Genomic DNA, 21,421 nt, shown 5'->3' with positions numbered 1-21,421 from the left:
CTCAACCTGGATTAAAACAAAAAAAAAGAAGAAGAAGAAGGAAGGAACAACAAAATAATAAAAACAAGCATAGGGGTTGGGTGTAACTTAAGTTTATTCCTGATCAACAGTGTGACAGATAGTATGTCATTATAAAACATTTGATTTAATAATCATCTTATATCTTGGTAATTATGCACAGAATCAAAACAGCCTGAAAGGTGATGTATGGGGTCCCTGGGGGGGAAGTCTGGAAACATTAGTGGGTCTGCCACTGGCAGTCTTTGTGAGGAAATGTTACTGACAGGAGCTTTATGGAAGATACAATGAGGCTTTGCATTTTCCATTAGCAGGTCTGAGTAATCAATTAACAAGATTGCCTGTGTTCACTGTCAATTATGTCATGCAGGTAAAGTCCCGGCTGTGGCCTGCCTGCAAAATGGGCTGGAAATAGTTTCACTTAGGCTTTGCTCCTGTATTATCCATTCAATACACCCGAATGGAGAAAATGCATATTCCCCAAATTTTACCTGCTGTTTTCTGTGGCCCTTTCTTGGGGTTAATGGAGGCTTGAATAACAGAAAATAATGAGAAGAATTCAAAGCAGAGGTGAGTGAGTAATCAGTCTTGCTACATCTCTGATCTCTGCTGTTGAGTATAAGTACAGAAGAGTGCGCAGGTGTCACGGCAATAATAACGATCCCATTATTGCCATGCAGTGCATACAGCAAAAATATATTGTTATATTTCTCTATACTTTGGGCTTTGTTCCAGTCAGCTAATGGTGGACCATTAGGAGAACTAGAGCCTGTCCAAACTCTGTGATTAGATTCTATTTCTGGGCAACATTTAGTCAATAGGATGAGGATGCTGTTGACTGGTGAGTGATGCCGAAGAGACTCCCTATATTGAGCTGCGTTCTCCCCATCGCTCTGAGCTGCGACGTGATCCTGTTCCACATACGGGTCAACTGCACAGAGACGTCTTTCATTGCCAGCCATTAGTGATGCAGTGAGCAAGAGCTGTCTCAATCTGTTTCAGTTAGCCCCCACCAGACAAGGGGAAACCAGTCTATAATGCAGATTGATGGCTGACTGAGAATTTCAATCACAGAGAACACTGGCTAAAAACCTCAACTTTCGACTGTAATGAAAACCTCAAGCAAAGTCCAACTGTTTCAATACAGAACACCTTTTTTAAAAATGGAAAAAACTGGTCTCTTTTTTCTCTAGGTACGAGTGTGTGTGTGAGTGACACTTCCACAAGTTTACACATGTGTGTTTCTGTGCTTGTTCTGCCTTTGTCGAGTTCACAGTAATAATGCAGTGATCATAATGCCTGACCTATCTGCATAGTTCAGATGTGGATAAGCAGTTCCTGCCTTTGTTTTGCTTGTAACGTCTCTGTGATAGATGATGCTAAAAAGTCATCCTCAGCATCACCACTTTAGCAGATTTATTACGTTTACTGATTACTTTGTCATATTATTCAAAAATGTTTTAATCAGAAAATAGTGAAAAGAGGCCATGACAATATCTTAGTCTAAGGTGACATTCTGAAATTACTTGCTTGATCTCAAAAAAATCTCCCAAACCCAGGGGTCATTTGATTTTAGCTCATATAAATGAAACAAGCAGTTGTGTCACAGGGAGAAAGTCATTTTCTGTGGATAAACCAGTAGCCAACTAATCATTAAACCCTGAGCTGCAAGTCTTGTTTTCTTTACGCATTGTTGAAGCCACGGTAGGAGGCTGAAGTGTAAAAAAAAAAACTTGTAGATGTCTCAGAAAAAGAAAAACTGTGGTAAGTACAAGCCAACTTTGTGTGAAAGAGAGCAAAAATAAATTGTGCATTAAAAAAACAATATCCGCGGAGGATCTTTTAGACTTGTTCGCAGACTTTAAATTTCACTGCAAGGTGACAGATTTCGGGACTGATGTCGTATAGCACATTTGTGTGCACAACATGGCAGCTGAGTGGAATCATTGTCTTTCGACAGACAAGATTGCTGCTTTGCTGCCTGTCACACTGACTGAATACAAACTGCGTATGCTCCCTGAGCTCCTGCCTTTATGATGGGAACTTGTGAGCCGGCAGTGTGAGAAGCACACAAAGGAAAGAGGTGACAGCTATCTATGTTGCTGGATTAGTCTGTGTTTTTAATTACGGTAAATAGAATTCAGCAGAAGAAGAAGAGAGCACTGTATAGGGCATCTCTGAAATTAGTCTTTTCCATGTTGACGTCTGGTTTACTTTCACAACTGTCCTTATTACTCCAGTCCTCATAATAGCTTTAAAAAGGGAGCAAAGACAGTCAGGACATTACTCATGCACAGAACATTGTCTAAAACCTTCTGCTCAAACTAAAAGGTAACATCTGCCTTCAGTGCTGCAAAGTGTTGGGTGGCAGCAACAGTATCTGTATATGGCAAAAGTCACACACGGTTGCCATAGAAAAATAACCTTTTTTTGCATACAGTAATTCAATGTACATAATGAAAATGTGATCGTCTAAAAATAAAAGAGAAGGGGTGAAAAAAAGTGTAGCTGCTGTGCAGACGTGTTATGCAGCAACTCGTGCCTCGCTATAAGGTGTTGCGGTAGGAATAGCCGAGCTCAGTTCGATGACGGACACCTGAGACATCCACTTTAATTAATGCTGAACACACCTCGGGGGCACCAGGAAGAGAAAATCACCTTTTCAAATAATGATTTCAATTACAATATTGAGAGATAAGGTAAAACGCTGAAACAAACGCTGAAATGCTACAGGCTATGTACAATTGATAGCTCAAACCTTTCAGTGGATCGTTCAAATATATGATTTGATGTGTCTGCTTTGCTGTGAGTGAAGTGAAGCAGTGTGTAAAATGCTGTGAACGTGTAAGTAACAGAAACCTACCACATGCATACTTTGTGTACTGAAGTCTAGTTTCTGCTTATTTCAGGTAAGGTGGGTGCAGCTTTAATTAACTGACCTTCGGTTCTTGCATATGAGGTCTAATTTAAAACCATTAGTTATTCAGCACAAATTTAGTAATCAGTGAGCTGGATTTCCCTATTATCATACTTCTTCACCATTATGTTAATCTTCATTCTTCCTAATGTTTTGCTTAACCTTCAGTGGGCAGAATCTGCCTTATTGGAGCTCAGGACAACAACAGCAGCCTAATATTATCACAAAAGCATCATTAATCCACATCTGAAAGAGTTCATTCTTTTCACAGTTTGAGGAAATGCTAAGAAATAAAGGTTTTGAGCTACAGGGCATAGAGTTTTCCTCATTTTACTCCCGCCAGAGAGCCAGATGCATTGATGTTATTGCTTAACTACAGTGTGTTTGATCTGACCCCATTATTGGTCTCAGGAAACTTAGCTGAAAGCTACAGTTAGGACTAGGAGCAGAATAATTTAAATTACAAAAAGAATAACATCAACAATTATGTAGCTTGGACTACTTTTTCATAAGTGGTTTGGGTAGTAAAGGTATTTTTACAGTGTGAGACAAATGTACTGAGTAAATGTTTACCTGCTTTATCATTGCATTCATTTTTTGTTGGAGAATCATGCATTAATTTGAATATTTTAACATTACAGGCCCAAACTTGAAGTACTTAGAAGGACTTGAATAACCACAAAATTTAAAAAGACAACAGAGCTGCTTCCAGCTGCTCCCTTATTCACAAGGGGTCACCGCAGCAGGTAGCTCCACATGTTTTTGATTTGACAGATTTTCACATCCGAAGGGATTTATGTTTCCTCCCATAGGAAACATGGGAGAATCTTTTGCTTGTTAGACGAATGTTAGGCGAATGTGTAAACCACTACACTATGGAGGCACTAAATATTAAAAGATAATGCAAGTGCTAATTAGCATTCAGAAACTGATCGAGGAGGATAGCAACTGTGCAATATTGAAGGCGTTCATTATTGACTGCATCATTTCTTGTACAGTGAAAATGTGTTTACATTCAGGTCTGCTAGTAAAAAAAACAATGTAATCAACAACACCTAGAGTTATTTCTGGATAAGATGTGCTTTAGACACGGACTCAGTAATTTGCTTCTGTGCTGACTGTCAGTGTAGTCTTTGAAATGTAAAGAATTTTTTACCGTAAGTGATCCATAGTGCACGTTTACTATTGCAGCCATGATGACAAAGGTGTCCTCCCCAGGTTATTTTGGAACAAAACCCAGCCAAAGATCACATTATGTACAAGCCTAATATCCCGTTTCAATAGAATATGCATCCATTTTCAGAAATGAAATATCTTTTAAATTATGTTTTTGCGGACCTGCCTGTTGGAGTTAAAGGAAATGTTAGCAATGAATGAGAGTTCTCTCTGCGTGAGTGTATAGCCTTTAACAAATGTCATCTTTATGTGGTACACTTCATAAAAAGGCAGGAAAAAGAGAGTTCGTTTTATGAAAAAGTTCATTTTACGATAGCAAATTCATGCATGTTTGCAGACAATGGCCCCATGGTTTTTTTCCTTCTGTCTTTTTTTTTGTCTTTTATAAAAATGGATTCCTTGGAAACTGCTGTCTAGGTGATTCAACCCACCATTAGATTAACAAATTTGATTCCTGGGGGATGACTTTAGGTGGTCTGAGGAACCAGAAAGTGGGAAAAGTAAAAAAAAAAGCTGAACCTGTAGTTGAGGGCACGCTGGCTGTAAACATTAATATCTGAGAGAAATATTGAAATGTTGGCACAGCAGGTCTGGAGTTCTCCTGATGTAGCTTGTAATTAAACTTTTAGAAGTATTTCATGTCCACTTCACTTTGTAGTGACAGATGTCCAGGCGTCCTGGTGAGCATCCCCTCCTTAAAGCGATGTGTCTTTTTCTTTTTTTGTTGCTTAATTTAGACATCATCATGGTAATTTACAACTGGACAGAAGCTCTCAAGTAAGAGAATACCACATGATTTTTATACACCAACTAGATAAACATTTAAAACTGTTCTCAGAGAATGTTTAAGCTAAGCTTGATCGCTATTCTTTAGCTGGGTGAAGCAAACAATTTCAACACAGTGGGAGTCACGGTTTTGATCAGCTTTTCATCAGCCTCCAGCTGCAGAACCACAAACTGTGACACACACTTGTAATTATCAATTATATATGCTCGCATTCAAACTGTTTCCTAGGATTTGAATAGTCTATCTATCTATCTATCTATCTATCTATCTATCTATCTATCTATCTATCTATCTATCTATCTATCTATCTATCTATCTATCTATCTATCTATCTATCTATCTGCTTCTTGTATTATATATTTAATATACAAATGAATACACGCAGAAAAGATACGCTCTATTTTTGGAAATTGGCTCATGACAACAGGCCCTCTAAATCAATGAAATACATCCACGGTTTGTCTATGACCTCTAGAATGGCACGTAAGCAGTTTGTTTCATCTGATACCTCTTTTGGCAAGACAATGTCATTTCACTTGACTTTCTTAGGAGGAGACAGCATGTCTCTCACTCTCTTTTTGCTTTTACACAAATAAACACATTAGCTATAACATGTTCAAGTATGGGATTCCTTAGGGGAAATTCCTCATCAGGGACATTTCCAGATTGTTTTAATAGGGTTATAATGAGAGGGACAAGAACAGGATGACATCAGTGTTTTATCAGAGAATTTAATAGGAAATAAGTGTAAAAAAAATGTAAATGATCTAAAATGATGTCAGGCTCATGTGTTGTGTTTTGTCCTATCAAAGATAGGATTAATACATGAAAAGAAATGCCGCACATGAGTTGCACATAACTAACACTGTTTTGGTTATTTGTTTTACAAAGTCGAATTTCTTTTCTTAAAAAAGCTTGTTTACTTGAGTTATAAATCTACTAGCAGTGCACAACTTGTATAACCCTATCTATCTAAAGTTAATATATTCACTATGTAGAATGGCACTTGATGTTGATGGCTTTTTAATGACTTCCTGGGTAGCTTGATCTATAATAATGTAATTTGTCTCATTTGTTAAAGTACAAAGTACAATATTTCCATTCATGCCTTGAGAAAACCTAAATATACTACATTACATCTATACTCTAGTAAACTACTCGAGTAAATCTATAGTTACATTCATTCTGCTCTGTGCTGTCAATGAGTGGTGTTGGGCACAGCAAAATTAACAGTACAGGGTGGGCCATTTATATGGATACACCGTAGTAACATGGGAATGGTTGGTGATATTAAAGTCCTGTTTGTGGCACATTAGTATATGTGAAGCACACCATTGTTTTTCTTGTGACATTACCAATAAGTTTGATGTGTCACATGGCCTCCTTCCTATTGAAAAAACAAAAGTTGTATCCAAGATGGCCGACTTCTAAATGGCCACCATGGTCACCACCCATCTTGAGGAGTTTGCCCCCTCACATATACTAATGTGCCACAAACAGGACTTTAATATCACCAACCATTCCCATGTTATTACGGTGTATCCATATAAATGGCCCACCCTGTACTTTAGTCCAGTGGAATTGGTGGGGCGCAATCAAATACTAGCTAGCAAGCTGGTTAACATGCTAAGCTACACAGCAGCAGGAACAGGCCTTCAGTAATTTCATGTCATCTCAAATTAGAACGTCTCTTGGCCCCAAGATAACATATCTGGGCGTAATTGTCATAAATGATCTGTATTTGTGTATAATATTAGGATTTTAGCTGTTTATATTGCTGACCTCTCGGCTACCCGTAGGCTCTTAGGTATCCTGAGACTCCACTTCAAGAATCCTTTTTTAGATGCATTGTTTGGTGCAGAGAGACACATAGCTGTTTAGTGCTGCTTCCAGTCTGTATGCTAAATTAAACTAACAGACTGCTGGCTGTTTCTCTTCAGTGGGGATTACACCACGTTTGGTAGCAGCTTAGCTTTGGAAGCAACATGCTGTTCTCATGTTTCACCTTGCAGAGCAGGTGTCTTCTGGTACCACCTTCTCCTGACATTAATTAACCATGGTGAGACACATAAGAGAAAATGAGAAGGTCATTTTTGATGTTTAGCATACAGATATAAACTTCAGGGCACACATTACTAGCTCCAGGTGCTAGCCAGTAACCACTAATGAGGTCATCTCAACCTTTTCTTACTAGTCTAAAGGCCATGGCAAACTTAAAAACACTGAACTTTGCACAATAATAAGGTAGCAAGGAGGGCGTAGGAACTCCCACACAGTGCATCAGTGATTCATAAAGTGAACATTTTCATCCTGCAAAAGACCCCTTCTTATTTTCAGGAACGTCATTTTTGAGTCATACGAAGTAGCTGGAGAGAGACATTCTTCCAGACATCAATTATTAACCAAAGCTTATATCACAACCTCATAGATCAAAACGGAAAGCTTGTACAATACTAGAGGGCATCTCATATATTTAGTGCTGCCACAGAAACACAAACCTAAAACAAAAAGGTTAGGCGTTTGAAAATTTGACATGAGCTCACGAGTCTTTGTAATTTCCCTGACAGGTACATGATATGGCAGAGGAAGACTGTAGGGTATGTGAGTCTATCTTTGTACTTCTCTCTCAGAAGCGGAGGATTTTGCACCACCATAGAATAGGATTCCTGTAAAAAAAAAAATGAATATTTTATGACATTGCTACCAGGCTATGATTTCTAGCATAAGAGAAGATTTGCATTCTAAACTGCCTGTTGTGCAAAAAAAAAATCCTACCTTGGATATGTCTTAATGTACCTGGAAGTCCAAAAAACATGTGATGTGGTGTTTTCTGCTGTTTCCCCTGAGGTTAAAAACTACAAGGCAGGTAAAAACATTTACTCAAGGTTAAAAGCCCACAATTCCCGGTCTCATTAGAGTCATGCTTATTACTGGGAAGGCTAGATTTCAGCTCATGTCCTGTTTTATTATGCTGCTAGTAGTGATGATAAAGCTTTTTCCCTGCTTGCTTCTAATCATGACAAGACACCGTTAGCACAGCACTTTTTATTGCATATTTCCAGCAAACAAAAAAATCCTTTTCTAGCTGTTTTTTTTTTTTTTTTCAAAGCACCAAGTGAGCTTATCAGATATTTCTAGAAGCTTCCCATTGGAAGTCTCAGAGTCAAGGTAGTGGTACTGCTCTGCTTCAGGCACTGTTGCGAAACAAAGACATTAGAGGTGAAATGAATAATGTAGAGTCATTTCTCCGTAAGAAGTCTGGACACTTGCCCCAAGGGGCGCTGCGTCATTCTCTGCCCCTGTAACCTATATTAGTTGGAGTCGGTTTTAAAAGCCCATCGGGGAGCAGAACTTTCCTATACAACAGGCTTGCAATGTTGAAACATATTATTCGTTTTTGTCCTTGCGCTCTGATTTATAAATGTGACACAGTGTTGTTTCAATGAATCATTTAAACTTTATTGTTAGAAATTTGTTATTTGAATTTTTTTAATAGATTTTGGTTGCTGTCCCAGTTATACAAAGTGCTCTGCAACAAAATCTGGGGAAGCAAGGCTCTGTGTATTCCTATGTGTTAGAAAGTCTAGACAAAAATAGCCTAGCTGTTTCTGCATTCCTTAGCCTACTCCATCCTGATCCAAAGAACCTGTCACTCTCCACCTTGTGACACAAACTAAATGGAACCACCTCAGGTACTGGATGCTGATTTGCATTTTGTATCAGGTTCCTTGGTCCAGTGCCAGCACAAGCAGAAAAAGCTCAGCTCGCCAGATATGGAGGCCCTGATTGAAACTGTAGGCAGAGTTGAGCCTCTCTCTGTATGCTCTCTATATAGAGAGCTCATTAGTTGGAGAGACCTGTGTGCATTGTTCCAAGTCTGCAGAGTCAGCTAGAGAGCCACTCATCACTCCACACAGTCCAGACTCCTGCACATCTGGTCTGGCAGCTTCAGGGTGACCTGCACGCACTCACGAAAATACACACATGCACACGTAAATGTTGGCATAAAAATAAGCACAAACATACAGCAGCGCACAAAGTACCCTGATACCCGAAAGCACATAATCTCCTGGCTGATCATGCATTCATTGTGGAGACGGGACTCTCAGGATGAAGCGCATTGAAATGCGAAAGATTACACACATTCTCCGCTCAGTCACACACACACACACACACACACACACACACACACACACACACACACACACACACACACACACACACACACACACACACAGGACTCACACAATAGCACTGTCCTGTTTTGCCTGTGATTTACTGGCCATTTTACACCTAGTTGAGGTGGCCACCTCCAGCGCTGACCCTGCACTGCAGCTCAGGGACACAGGTATAGCATTTTGCAGCACTTCCTCAAGAATTCCCCAAGCACAGAAGGCAGCTGAGCTGTCAATCTCCACTTATGAAGGTTTAATTTATCAGCTTGAAGGTCTAAAATGCACAGCTCCTTTCATATAACTCAGTCCCTTTACTCCAATTCCCAGTTCTCCAAGGTATAATGGAGTGGTCTGCACTGCAGCATAGTTTACCACGCTCCAACTGCATCGCTGTGTACTTACATCTAAAATCTTTTGGCATCAAAAATCTGTAGGAGGACGACAGTATGATAAAGGTGATGCTCATAAATGGCATCAGAAGAAAGAGTAAGTGAAATAAATTGATTCTATTGTGAACATGCCAGTGTGCATTCTGTTGACAGACTTTTTTTTTATCTGACTACATCATTTCCAAGACTCAATGAAATCTGAGTGGAGGAAGAAGTTGACTGAAGGAAAAAAAACCAGTACAATATTACAAAGGGCCATATATCGATTCTCTGTATCAGCACAAAAGAAGTATACTTACTGGACTCAAGACCACTATTTCAAAAGACAAAATTAATCAATGGAGTTCATTGTAGCTTCTTTGAGATAATGGCACTCACAGAGACCTGTCATTTAAGATTAAAGGCACCAATAGAAATCGATACTTTTGAGTCTTTTTGTTTCCGATGCCACTGGTAAGATGCGATAGCGGATAGTGGCGCGCAGAGTAGCCAAGAGAGAACAATGAGTTCAGTTTCATGAGTCAGCCTCTGTAGGATACTGTCACGTTTCCCTCTATTTTCTTGGAAATTTGGGAAACATAAATGATGGGATACAGCAAAACGACAGGATATTGTGATCACAGCTTCATCTGCACAATGTGAGAACAACAAGTGTCTTTAGATAGCCAACAATATGTTAGCGTACGTATAGCCATCTCCACTTTACAACAATAAACAATAAAAAGTCATAAAATCTGCAAAGCTTATAAGTAATGCATTATAGAACAAACTAATGACAACTTATTAAAGGAGTTACAGTAGAATCTTGTCTCTTTCTCAATGCAGACATGGAGCCAAATCTTAATATCCCTCACTGCTACTTTACACAGGGAGGCCTAAGCCTTCTGTCTTAATGCTATCTGAGGTCACATATTTAAAGTTTTAAGTTTAATGCCAGTGATATAAAATGTTTGACATTTAAAAATAAGCCTCTTTGCTGAGAATCAGACGAGACTATTTCCATCTTTATATCTCTGTGTTAGCTAAAATTGAACTTCCAGCAATGATGTACCCATCTGCACCTCTAATGTTATAGCTTGAGTTTTAAGTCCATGAAAAACCATCTTGTTTTTCAAGATTTTGCTTGTCTGCGTTTTCTGATAGGATTAGCCAAACCGTTGGCTTTACTGTACAGACAGATTCACACACTCTGAGACCAGCTAGTAACCCTGTTGTCAACTACAGATGTTTAGTGCAACGCGAGATTTTCTGAACAGTTGGCGAGTAGTTACCAGAGGTGAAATGGGTCACAAAGTTGGTACTGCACTGAAAACCTCCTGACTGCTTTGGTCACAAGCAGGTTGCAGGAGTCATCCGTTGTTTGCATGTAAGATGTCAACTTGCCTGCAAACACCCACTGAAACGTAAAAAGTGGAACTCAAACAAGAAACTGATACCGTTGGCCTTCAAAATAAAAGTTGCACATTTGCATTTGCCTGCTTTTTTTGACCACATACACTTATTCACAGAGACAATGTACATTACAATGTACCACATGTGAATGCGCCCCTGACTTCAAGCAGACTTCAAATAAGTGTAATAGGATGACTGCTCGGCCATGCGTCTCCAGCTGTCCGTGTCCATAATGGAGAAATATCTCTGTTTCTGGTTTGTCAGGTTTCCAGTCAATACTTGCTCAGCCAGTGATTGCAGCTTGCGAGTGATTGCAGATAACTTGGCATCTACCACGTAAACTACAGGCAAATGCAGCAATCTGCTAGAGAGCAGAGCAGTCTAAAAGAGGTTTTTTTGTGCAGCACCCTCTTCGTAGCAGCCATCAATCACTCATGAAGTGATGGGGGAATACACATATTTACCTACAACCACATGTTGCCAGTGGTTTGCAAACTGATTTATATTTACTTGCCTTTTAAGGTGTTCCAGTCATAGAAGGTATGTAAACAAAGGACATTGCCTCTGAGTCTGAAAGAGTGAAGTTTCTCAATAATTCTGCTAATAGCCAGCAGGGGGCAGCTGCTCTGGTTGCTTAAAAACTGACTGAACTGACACCTATGCCCAAACAAGCTTGCTGCTCACTTAGTCTAACCTTAGTAAACACTTTCCTGTTGGTTTTATATTTGAAATTGAAGGTTTCAGGATTGTTTAATAAAGCAAACTGTTCTTTTTATTAGGGTATAGTTTCATGTAGTGTGACTGTGATTCACAACTTGCTCTTTTGTGTTTTTAGGGCAGAACAAGAAAAATCTGTAAAAGAAGAAACAAAAACAGGGTGGTAATAGCTAAAGGCTTCAGAAAGGCATATATAAGCCAATGCATAACATCACAATGGCTACATCCATCTTTCCTATATAGTCTACAGCAGTAGCATCATTTATTTCCCAAGAATCTCGATGGAAATGAAGACATACAGCTACTTTTCACAGACGCTCTCTCAGTGTGAAAAAAATTAGTTATGAGGTGAGGAAAAATGAGGTGGCTAGAGCTTCTGTTTTGCTTGAGAGATAACTATGAGGAGCATAGTGAAGAGACTCCATAATGCAAGTTTGCAAGCTTTGTAAAAACAAATTTATTCCATTTTTCACCCACACGTTGCTCATTGTATCCTGCCAGATAAAAAATAGAGCCTTCCAGGAAACATCAGCGCATATCTCACATTTCTTTTCTGAGTTTTCACATTGCAAACTTCCTTCCTGCTTTTCGCTAAGCTGTTCAGGTCTCCCACAAGCTTACAATAGGCAGGTGTGACTCGCGACTGGTCTACATTATCTGGCAGCAGACAGCAATTTCAGGAGGGATGCTTAAGCAGCTTGGACAGATGTGCTGTATGGATTAGACCACCTTTGATCCGAGCGTGTCCAATCAATCATCATGATACTTTGCTTTATATAGTCTTCTGAATTATTATCAAGCTTAATATTATCTTTGTTAGACACTCACAGTGACTTCAGTTAAGCTGTAACAACTGTAAATTGTATTCCCTGGCTGTCACAACACCTCTTCAGAAACGTGCTAATTGGGAAGTCTCAGCTTATTCTCAGTACTCAAAGAAAAAGAAAAGAGAAAGATAAAGAAACGGAAAGTGTGAGACTCTTGACGTCCCATGCTCGGCTGTCATAGCGCAGCGTACCGCTGCTCCTCTGAGATTTGCTTCTGTGAAAAGCACACACAAAGGCTTGCAAACTCCTCAGTCGAGTTTTATCGTAGGTGTGAGGGAAGAGACAGTAATCAGGGCCATCAGAAGTGCATTCGCGAACCTCGTGTAGGTTCACATTAATTTGTTTGAGCAGTTTTAGGGTGACGTCAATGGAGTATTTTTGGAAGTCTCAGTTTTGGCTGTTAGGGTGATAACACCGATGCTTTATTTAACTCCATGACTTCATCATTATTTGTTGTGAAAAGACTGAAATAAGAAACATGTCACAAATGAGGTACAAGCGTCTCACATGGGAGACTATCAGAGTTCAGTGGCTGCTCAGAACATTTTTGATGTGACAGCATTGGAAATATTGCTGGCATCAAAGCTCCAAATTTTGGGGCAAACTCTTCCTAACGATGAATTCCAGCATTATGTTTTCATAATTCTCTTCAGCTTCATACAGCATTTGCGGACAGTGGGGGGACAAAAAGCACATGTGATTTTAAAAAAAAGTGCATCTCCTCATAACAAATTCATAAGCATGCATCTGTTTCAATTTACTCCCTAATTCCAGGAGCTCTAATCTGATCTTTAATCCAGTTGCATGTCCTCAGAGATCTGTTAGCAGCGGGTTTTTATAAAAGAAAGTACTGCAGAGTGTGACTTTGAAGAAGCCATTTGCCCCTGCAGTGAAAACACTACTATTTTTTTCCCCTTTTGCAGGAAATGTACTTTGTTGGAGGGGAGGAAAAGTTAGCATTTCATAACTTAGCTTGTATCTAATAAAGCAAGAATGAAAACCAAAAGAAAAGCCAGACTGATATAGTTGCTGGAGAACTGCCAGTCTTTCTCATATGTTTTATGAATGGGGTTAGAAGGTCTGGAAGGGGACATACCCTCAGAATGCACCAAGAAATATCCCCATTTTTGGACACGGAGCGAATGTTTTAAAACTTTTAATGTGAAATGAAATAATTGAAGACAACATGTCTGAACTCTCCACGCTGAAAGGAGCTGAAACTTTTATGAGCGCCATCCAGTTTTTTTGAAGCCTGACGTAGCAAGCTGAGCCTTCTCTGTGGCACACTTTTCAGACTTTATGAATAAAATATGACATTCACATGGGTGTGCTTAAGCAACAAAAAGAAATACTCTCTGGGTTGTTCTACAGTGATTTCAAGAAGATCTTTTGTGAGGGGGGTGGGGGGCGGTGAGAGGCACAAACAAACCCACTGTCACTTTCAAAGTATGTAGCCTTTTGATGATCAAAGCATCTGCAGGCATATTACCCTCATGTAAAGAAATGAATAAAAAGTGAAGATTTATATGGTTCTTGTGCTTTTGCATATTAGAGCCAGAGCAGTGGTTTAGGAAGACTTGATTCACTTGTTAGATTCGAGGCATGTGGTGATTTATAGGACATGAATTATGCTCATAGATATTTCGGTCATAGCGGCCTTCAGACATTATAATAATTGCATGACTAGCATGAGGCTAACTGAGTGCTGCTTAAGGACCAGTTTTTGTTAACTATGATTAAGATTAAATCCTGCTATCACAATCAAAGCTGACATGGTAAAACACTAAATGATAAACATCAGCACTACTGTGCCTAACAACAGCCTCACAGATCCATTAGCTCTAACGCATTATTCAAATGAAGGGACAATAGGTACACCCTGCTGAAACTGCTTGTCAGATAGTACCTCCCCTTTCCCTCCCTCTCTTTTTGAGACTTGTGGCGACCCAACATTCAGACCCGCTTCACGCAGTGATTAGTCAGCTGTGCAGAGGTGGAAAAAGAGCCAGGTTTTGATCGCTATTCTCATCCGGAGACACAATTACTTCTGTCACTTTTTATGTGAACAACGGAGTCTGATGCGATCAATCGGACCAGGAGAGAGTGTGTATGAGAGGATCTATTTAACCAATATCACATCTGCACTGCATCAGCTGGGTTTTTTTCACTCCTTCTTTTAAACAGGCACCAGTTAAACATCATCTCACAGAAGCTACTACTGCACCAGGCCTTAGTCTTGTTATGGACACATGACTGTTAAACACGATTGATTGAAAACCATCATTTTCGCTAACCTCAACTGAAGTACTTTTGTTGCGTAAACCCACATGCAAGCCATGTGCTGTGTTTGTGCCGCACAGCCACCACCCTGAGAGGAAGCTTTAACTGTGTTGGAAAATCTGTTGTGTGTAAACATGACTCAAATGCAGCGTGAACCGTTCTTAAAAACATGTTTAACCAAACAAAGTGGCTATAGGTATAAATTTAATTCTAGGAACCCTGCTTTTACAGACTTTTAGACTATGCTGAGTCCATGTAACATACGATTTACTCCACATAAGTTCATTGTTGAGGGCATTATCGTACATACCTCCACTGACCTTTTCCCCCCCACCTTTTCACCCAGTAGAGCTGTGTGGTGTTTGAGTACCACTGGGGATCCTGCAGAATATCTGTCAAGTTTTGATTGCCTCTGAGGAGCAGGGAGGAGACGTGCCTCGTTAAAAATGAATGTATCAGAGGAGAAAAATCGATGGTTACAACAACGGAATATATTTAGTGGAGACCCCACCATGACATCAGGGACATCTCAGTCTGCAATGATATGATGAACTCATTAAAATGATTGAAGCTGGTCTTCAAAGAGCCACCTTTCAAATCCCTGATCAGCAGGCTAACATGAATCAGAGCCAAGATACTGAAATCATGACCTTAATTCTTTCATTTAACAGTGTTCTTCTTTGATAACGGCAATGCTGAGCAGCAGCACCTGATATGGCTCCCAACCCTTGGTTATATTTCATGAACCTAAAGGACTTTAATTTAACCTGTTACATTAATTATGGTGAATTATAGGTTAACAAATATATCGTCTGGTTCTTGTAGGGTCTTTTTTCTTTTTCACTTTTCCTTTTTCTGGAGAGCTCCAAGCACAGAATGGCAAGGTGGAAGGCAAGCAGAGAGGCGAGGTAAATATAAAGTTTAATTCATTTCTGCAGCACCTTTCTAAGGATAGTCAATAAAAAAACAAGAGACACACTGCACACAGTGATGCACACAATGTCAATGAAAGTCCAGCTGGTACAAGCAGGGTTTCAAATGTCGATTAAAAAGTATTTACCCCGTTGACCAGCCCAATATCAATCCGAAAACCTGCTCAAGGTCTGAAACTTTCCCTTCTTTAAACCTGAACTTTAACCGCCTGTAGTATTTCTCATATCACAAATGAGGAAAAGAATCCAAGCAAGTGTTAAGTGGTTTGAAGGTATGGAAATTAGCAAATGTAAGAAAAGTTAATTTGTGTGGCACCTTTTGCTACAACCCAAGTGACATTTTGTTTTTAAAAAGAGGAAAACAGGGCTGAAAGCAGCGGCAAAAGAAAAGTAATTTAAAAATGGAGAGTTGGAGTGAGGCTCAGGCTTTCTGGAAGTTTATCCCAGTCTGTGATTCACAGAAACTAAACTCAGCTTCATGTTTTCTTTTCACTTTGGGAACTGTCAGCAGGCCTGGATGGTGCATAAAATATCAGCAGACCCGAAACTTATTTTGGCCCTAAACCATTTAGTGCTTTACAAAACCAGTAGCACTGTTTGAAAAATCAATTCACAGGAAGTCAGTACAAAGGAGCGAGAAGTGGAGTTAGAGTAAGTATTGCACTTGTCTTTTAAGACTCCAGCAGCAGCGTTTTGAACAAGCTGCAGCTGTGTGATCGACTTGTTTTTGAAAGACCTGTGGCAAAGCTATCCGACTTACAGCTTGTAGTTTTTGTTGAATGCGCTTGTACACCGAGCATCCCTAATTTAATAGTAGAATAAGCAGCAGATTTGTAGACATTCTCTTAAGTATAACAGTATAGCTGACAAATATTCACGACACACAGCAGTGCATACAGCCGGGACAGAATTTCATTACAAGTTGAAATGATGGAAAACAATTTTAAAAGTGTATTTTCTTCAAATACAATATCTGAAACACCGACATGCACAAAAAGACTGGTAATGTGCCGCAAGGCAGATAGGTGTTGTTAAAAGATGATTGAGCTTTGTGTGATAATGCACCTCAAACATCTATTCACAGTTGATTTAAATAGATTCTCTGTGTTTGGGGGGAAAAAAGTACCTCACGATATATTTTGCCACAGTAAAAATAACCTCATGTCCACTTCTTTATATTGTTTGAAAAGGCAGTTCTTTCACCTCAGCAGCTGCTTTGTGAATAATGAAAATCTCCCGAATATTGATATTGAATGGTTTCGCACTAGGTTTAACAAACCTTTCAAAAGTTGGGGGGGAAAAAAATCAAATTAAGCATGTTCTATATTTTCCACTCGAGTGTGAATACTGCGCAGCCAGAGATGAATTGTATCTGCAAATCTGAACTGTCAGTTAAGCCCGAGACTCTGGTTTTTGCTGCATTCTGCAATGATGGGCCTATTCTCTGCTCGAAAAAGTATACGACTCTCTCTTCCTCCTTTCATCATTAAAGTTTCATAAGCAATAACAGCACACTAGACAGTCAGTCAGCGGATCAAAAATTTCACTTTCCTACTGAAATATCTTTATTCAGTGAACATGATGGATTGGCACGCACTATTTTCTTAATTTAATTTAGTCTGGTAACTTTTCCTCTAAAGGCACAATTTGATTCACGTTTTAGTTTTTAATTAAATGTCAAATGTTGAATGGATCGGCCCTGAAATTTGGCAGATATTCATGCATCCTGCTGAGTAAATTCTAACTGTTAGTGCTAATTAAATGTTTGCACAAGCGCACGTGAAATTCAAATGAGAAACTTGGTGTAACTGCGTTGTGACCTAACGTGTTGGTTGCATTTACCTCAAAGAACCTCATAGAAAACTCTCACTAAATGCCAGAACAAGGGGTGGCGAAGCTAAAATTTAGATAAGCTTTATGTGCCTATGCTCCCTCACGAAATCCAAACTCTTCCAGTAATATTATTTCCTCTAGCACTGTTAAAAGCTTGAAGTATTCAATAACAATTAGATCGAGGGCCACGCTGGGATCAAGTTTAGGCGCAAATCACACGCACTGTGATTAGCTGGATGGTCTGAACTCCATCTTCAAGGACTTTGGAGAGAAAATAAGCAATTGCAGAGAGAAATGCGCTCGTGTCATTGCTTCTGCAAGAACTTTAATCTAATCTAAGAAGAACGGATGTGTTTATTTGAATCTTAGGAGAACTTTGTGCTCCAAAGAAGTCTAAAATATTCTTTTTTTTTCTCCCTGTCAGTCGAAACTCATCAAAAAGGATTTTTTTGATCTCTTAGATCTAAATCCAGATGACCGGGTTTGTTATATGAATAACACAGCATGGAATTTAAGATCACAAATACTTTTGTTCCTTTGAAAAAGCCCATGAAGATCAAACAAATAATCGAGCTCTCTGGGGATAGCGAAAAGGTAACAAATGATGCTGTCTGTGAGGGGGAAACCGGCTTTTCGCGTCCTAACATTAAATTTCTTTTTGACATTGTTTTACATTAGAAAGTTCTTGTACCACTCTTACGGCAAACTTATATAACATATAAGCTCTCACTCATTACAGCTCTCAGTGGACTCATCATCCACATCATCATCGCAGTCATTAAAAGTCAGTGAAAGTAACTTTTAATGACATGTTCCCCTGTTATTCTACAAGAAATAACCAGAAATAATTATGTTTTAAAAGCAAATGGTAGAAACTGACCTAGAAAATAGGCAATGTTTTTCAGCAAGTGCTCTCAAATCAACTCTCCCATCACCTGCGCTAACAAGGTTATGTCTTTGCCTCTTCTTATTACCATTATCATGTTCTGTCTGATATCTTAAAAGATATGAATGGATATATGTGATATTAGTTGGGGAGGTGAGCATTGAGCCAAAGAACAATTGATTACATCTTGGGAGTGCTCCAGGTCTGGGATTTCCATCATTAGACAGTTATTATTTTTAATCCATAACTATGCGTTTAAGGTAGATAGAGGATTGATTCCAAATTCAGAGGGTGTCAGGGTCAAAGAACCAATTTATAAACAATGTGATAGTACCGATGTCTTTAGCAGGCAGGTTTTGGCTTAGCTTCAGTCTTAAGTTTTATTGTGCTAAATCTGATGTTTCTGCAAACCTGGGCTTCAGCCAGGTTTAGAGAACCGCAGGACAAGAAAATGATGATCACAGGAGGGGATATGCCTTTAATGCTTTTCATTTTAATGAAGTTTGCTTTCCTTTCTTTACTTCTGTCTCCTTATTCTTTGCAGAAGTAGTAATTGCCTTACAGGGATTCTGAGGCAGCGCGGTACTCAGTAAGACGTTGTCTTAGATATCCATCTATGCCTCTGTTCCTGGGGTAATTAAGGTTTGGAGTCACCTAAGGAGATATTGTGGCTCCTCAAACTAGCTAGCACGGGCAATCTGTGTCACAGCGTGGGGAGTAATATATGCATGAGAATATGTGTGTGTGTGTGTGTGTGTGTGTGTGTGTGTGTGTGTGTGTGTGTGTGTGTGTGTGTGTGTGTGTGTTGTGAAGGTAAGGCCTTCTATTAAATGAGGGGAGTTTGAGGGCAGCTCCTGATGTGAAGTGGGTGATAAAATGAAGAGCCATTTTTACAAAGTTCAACGACAGGCTAAACCTGGAAGGCTAGACTGAGGTAAAGCGCCTCATTTCCCTTTGAGTGAGTCTGTTTGTGTCCTTTGCTATTGTTTGGCATGACTGAGACATAATTGTTTAACGAATGGAAACAGCACTGTCTTTATTATGGTGCTGTGGAAGGAAACAACTCTATATACTGAACAGCTTATAGCCTACTTTGGGTCACTTTAGTGGATCCCCCACTATTATATACATATTGATGTAATAAGCCTACCCATTGTCAAGCAAATTACCTGAATACAAACGTAATGAATCCCATTACACAAGTGACTGAAAGAGATTTTTGTTTTCCCAAATATTTCAGGATAATCATGAAAGAAGCAGCAAAAAAGAAAAAGAGGCTGAGCATTGTGCCACCAGTTATGATTATATCAATAAAGAATAAAATCCATCTATAATTAAGGAAGCAGCGCATCCCCAGTTGGCTCCATCACAACCACAGCAACAGTTAATTGCTTTGTGCCTGAGACAGCTTCTTCAAGTACTTGGGAATCTGGTCTGACAGCACCCTGTCCTTCTTCCAACATAAAGTGAAGCCCCAGCTGGGGCTTTGCCTTTAAGATCAGAGCTATTCTTCTTTGCCTCCGCGGTGAGCCAGGCAGGCACTGAGCTCTGGTTAGGAGGTGCAGAGAGCCAAGATCGGTCCACCCAATCGATACGGGGGAGTGTGCTTAACATTTTTATCCCGTCTGCATTTCCTTCGAAGGAGCTGTTGATGTAAATTACCAAAGCAAACTTTGTGGCGAGCGCTCGACTCGACTAGAGCGTAGAATGGCACGCTGCAAAGATTCTTGAATACAAAGACCCATAACTCCGTAGCCCCAAGAGAGAAGCTTTGATTTATTTCCAAACTGTTGGGCTCTGTGATAAGTAACAGCAGCTGAGTCAAAAACTGGTGGTGCACGCTCATGTTGGTGCCAAACTGAAAGCTCAGGAAACAACCAGAACTCTCATCTTTGATGTTTTATTTTTCTCTTGACACCAAACAGCTCATTTGTCCCAGACTTTTCCTGCCACTGCCATCAGATGATCATCCACTCACTGCTAGATCAAGGCTTTTCAAAGTGTGTGTGTGATTGGGTACATATTTTGAGGTGATGCCAAGGTTTCTGATGCCAGTGTTTCTGAAAAGTCAGAGTTACAAGTACAAATGTTTTCCTCTGTAAAGAATTTCCTAAAAAATACTGTCTTGCACTCGTCTGTTAACTCCTCCTTCCTTTCTTTTGTTTTAGTAATGCAGCACTGTGCATTTTGCCAGTAATAATACCTCAGTGCAGCATTATTCAGAAAAATCTCCTTTCCATTTAAAGCTTTGGGATTCAGCTTTATACCAGTCTGTTAACTAGAAACTGATTTAAACTTAAGGCACTTTTAACATTTCTTTCAGGCACGTCAGTGTCTGTGGGAGATGAAAACTATCTGGTTTTGTTTTTGCCATTCAGTCAGCGTACCTGACATGTGCAAGTATATCTCCATAATTTTCTGTTCTAGTTCATTTTTGTGATCATGTCACCACTTTTTCTGACCTGAAGACGATCCTTCAAATACTGAAGTCATGTTTACGCTGAAATACTCATGAATGTGATATTGAGTGAAAGGTTGCTGCAGAAAAAGCTTCCAGCTTCCTTTTTTATCAGCTAAATCAACCACCGTAATCACCTTTTTTTATATACACACACACACATACAAATATATATACATATATATCCTTTTTAAATTGGTCGCAATTTCTCGAGCAACCTCACAACACAAACACTGTTCTACAAACATCAAGGTGTTTCACCCAAATCTGAAGCACAAATCTCAGAGCCCAGAGCTACCAGCTACAGAGTGATGTTTTATTTTCTTCCACCGCTTTCAGTTTCTTGTTTTCTTGATTTTCCAGATAGCTGGTTTAACATGCACCAAAAAAAGAGCACGAGAGAGAGAGAGAAATACACCGTGTGTCACTAGAAAACAGGGGAGGAGAGGAGACGTATATTACTGTCATTATGTTTGCCAAGTCTTCACTAGATGGCAGTGTAGTGTAGCGATATTGCTTGACAAGTTTTATCACACATGGAATCATTTTAGAAACTTTCTAGGGCCTCCTTTCTCCCTTTTCCTTAGTCTCTCTGTTTCAGTGTCTCCATGAGTGTGTCTGTGCAGGTAGGATA

The sequence above is a fragment of the Maylandia zebra genome, linkage group LG13 (genome assembly GCF_041146795.1).
Source record: "Maylandia zebra isolate NMK-2024a linkage group LG13, Mzebra_GT3a, whole genome shotgun sequence".
Taxonomy (NCBI): Eukaryota; Metazoa; Chordata; class Actinopteri; order Cichliformes; family Cichlidae; genus Maylandia; species Maylandia zebra.
This window is presented reverse-complemented; position numbering follows the sequence as displayed.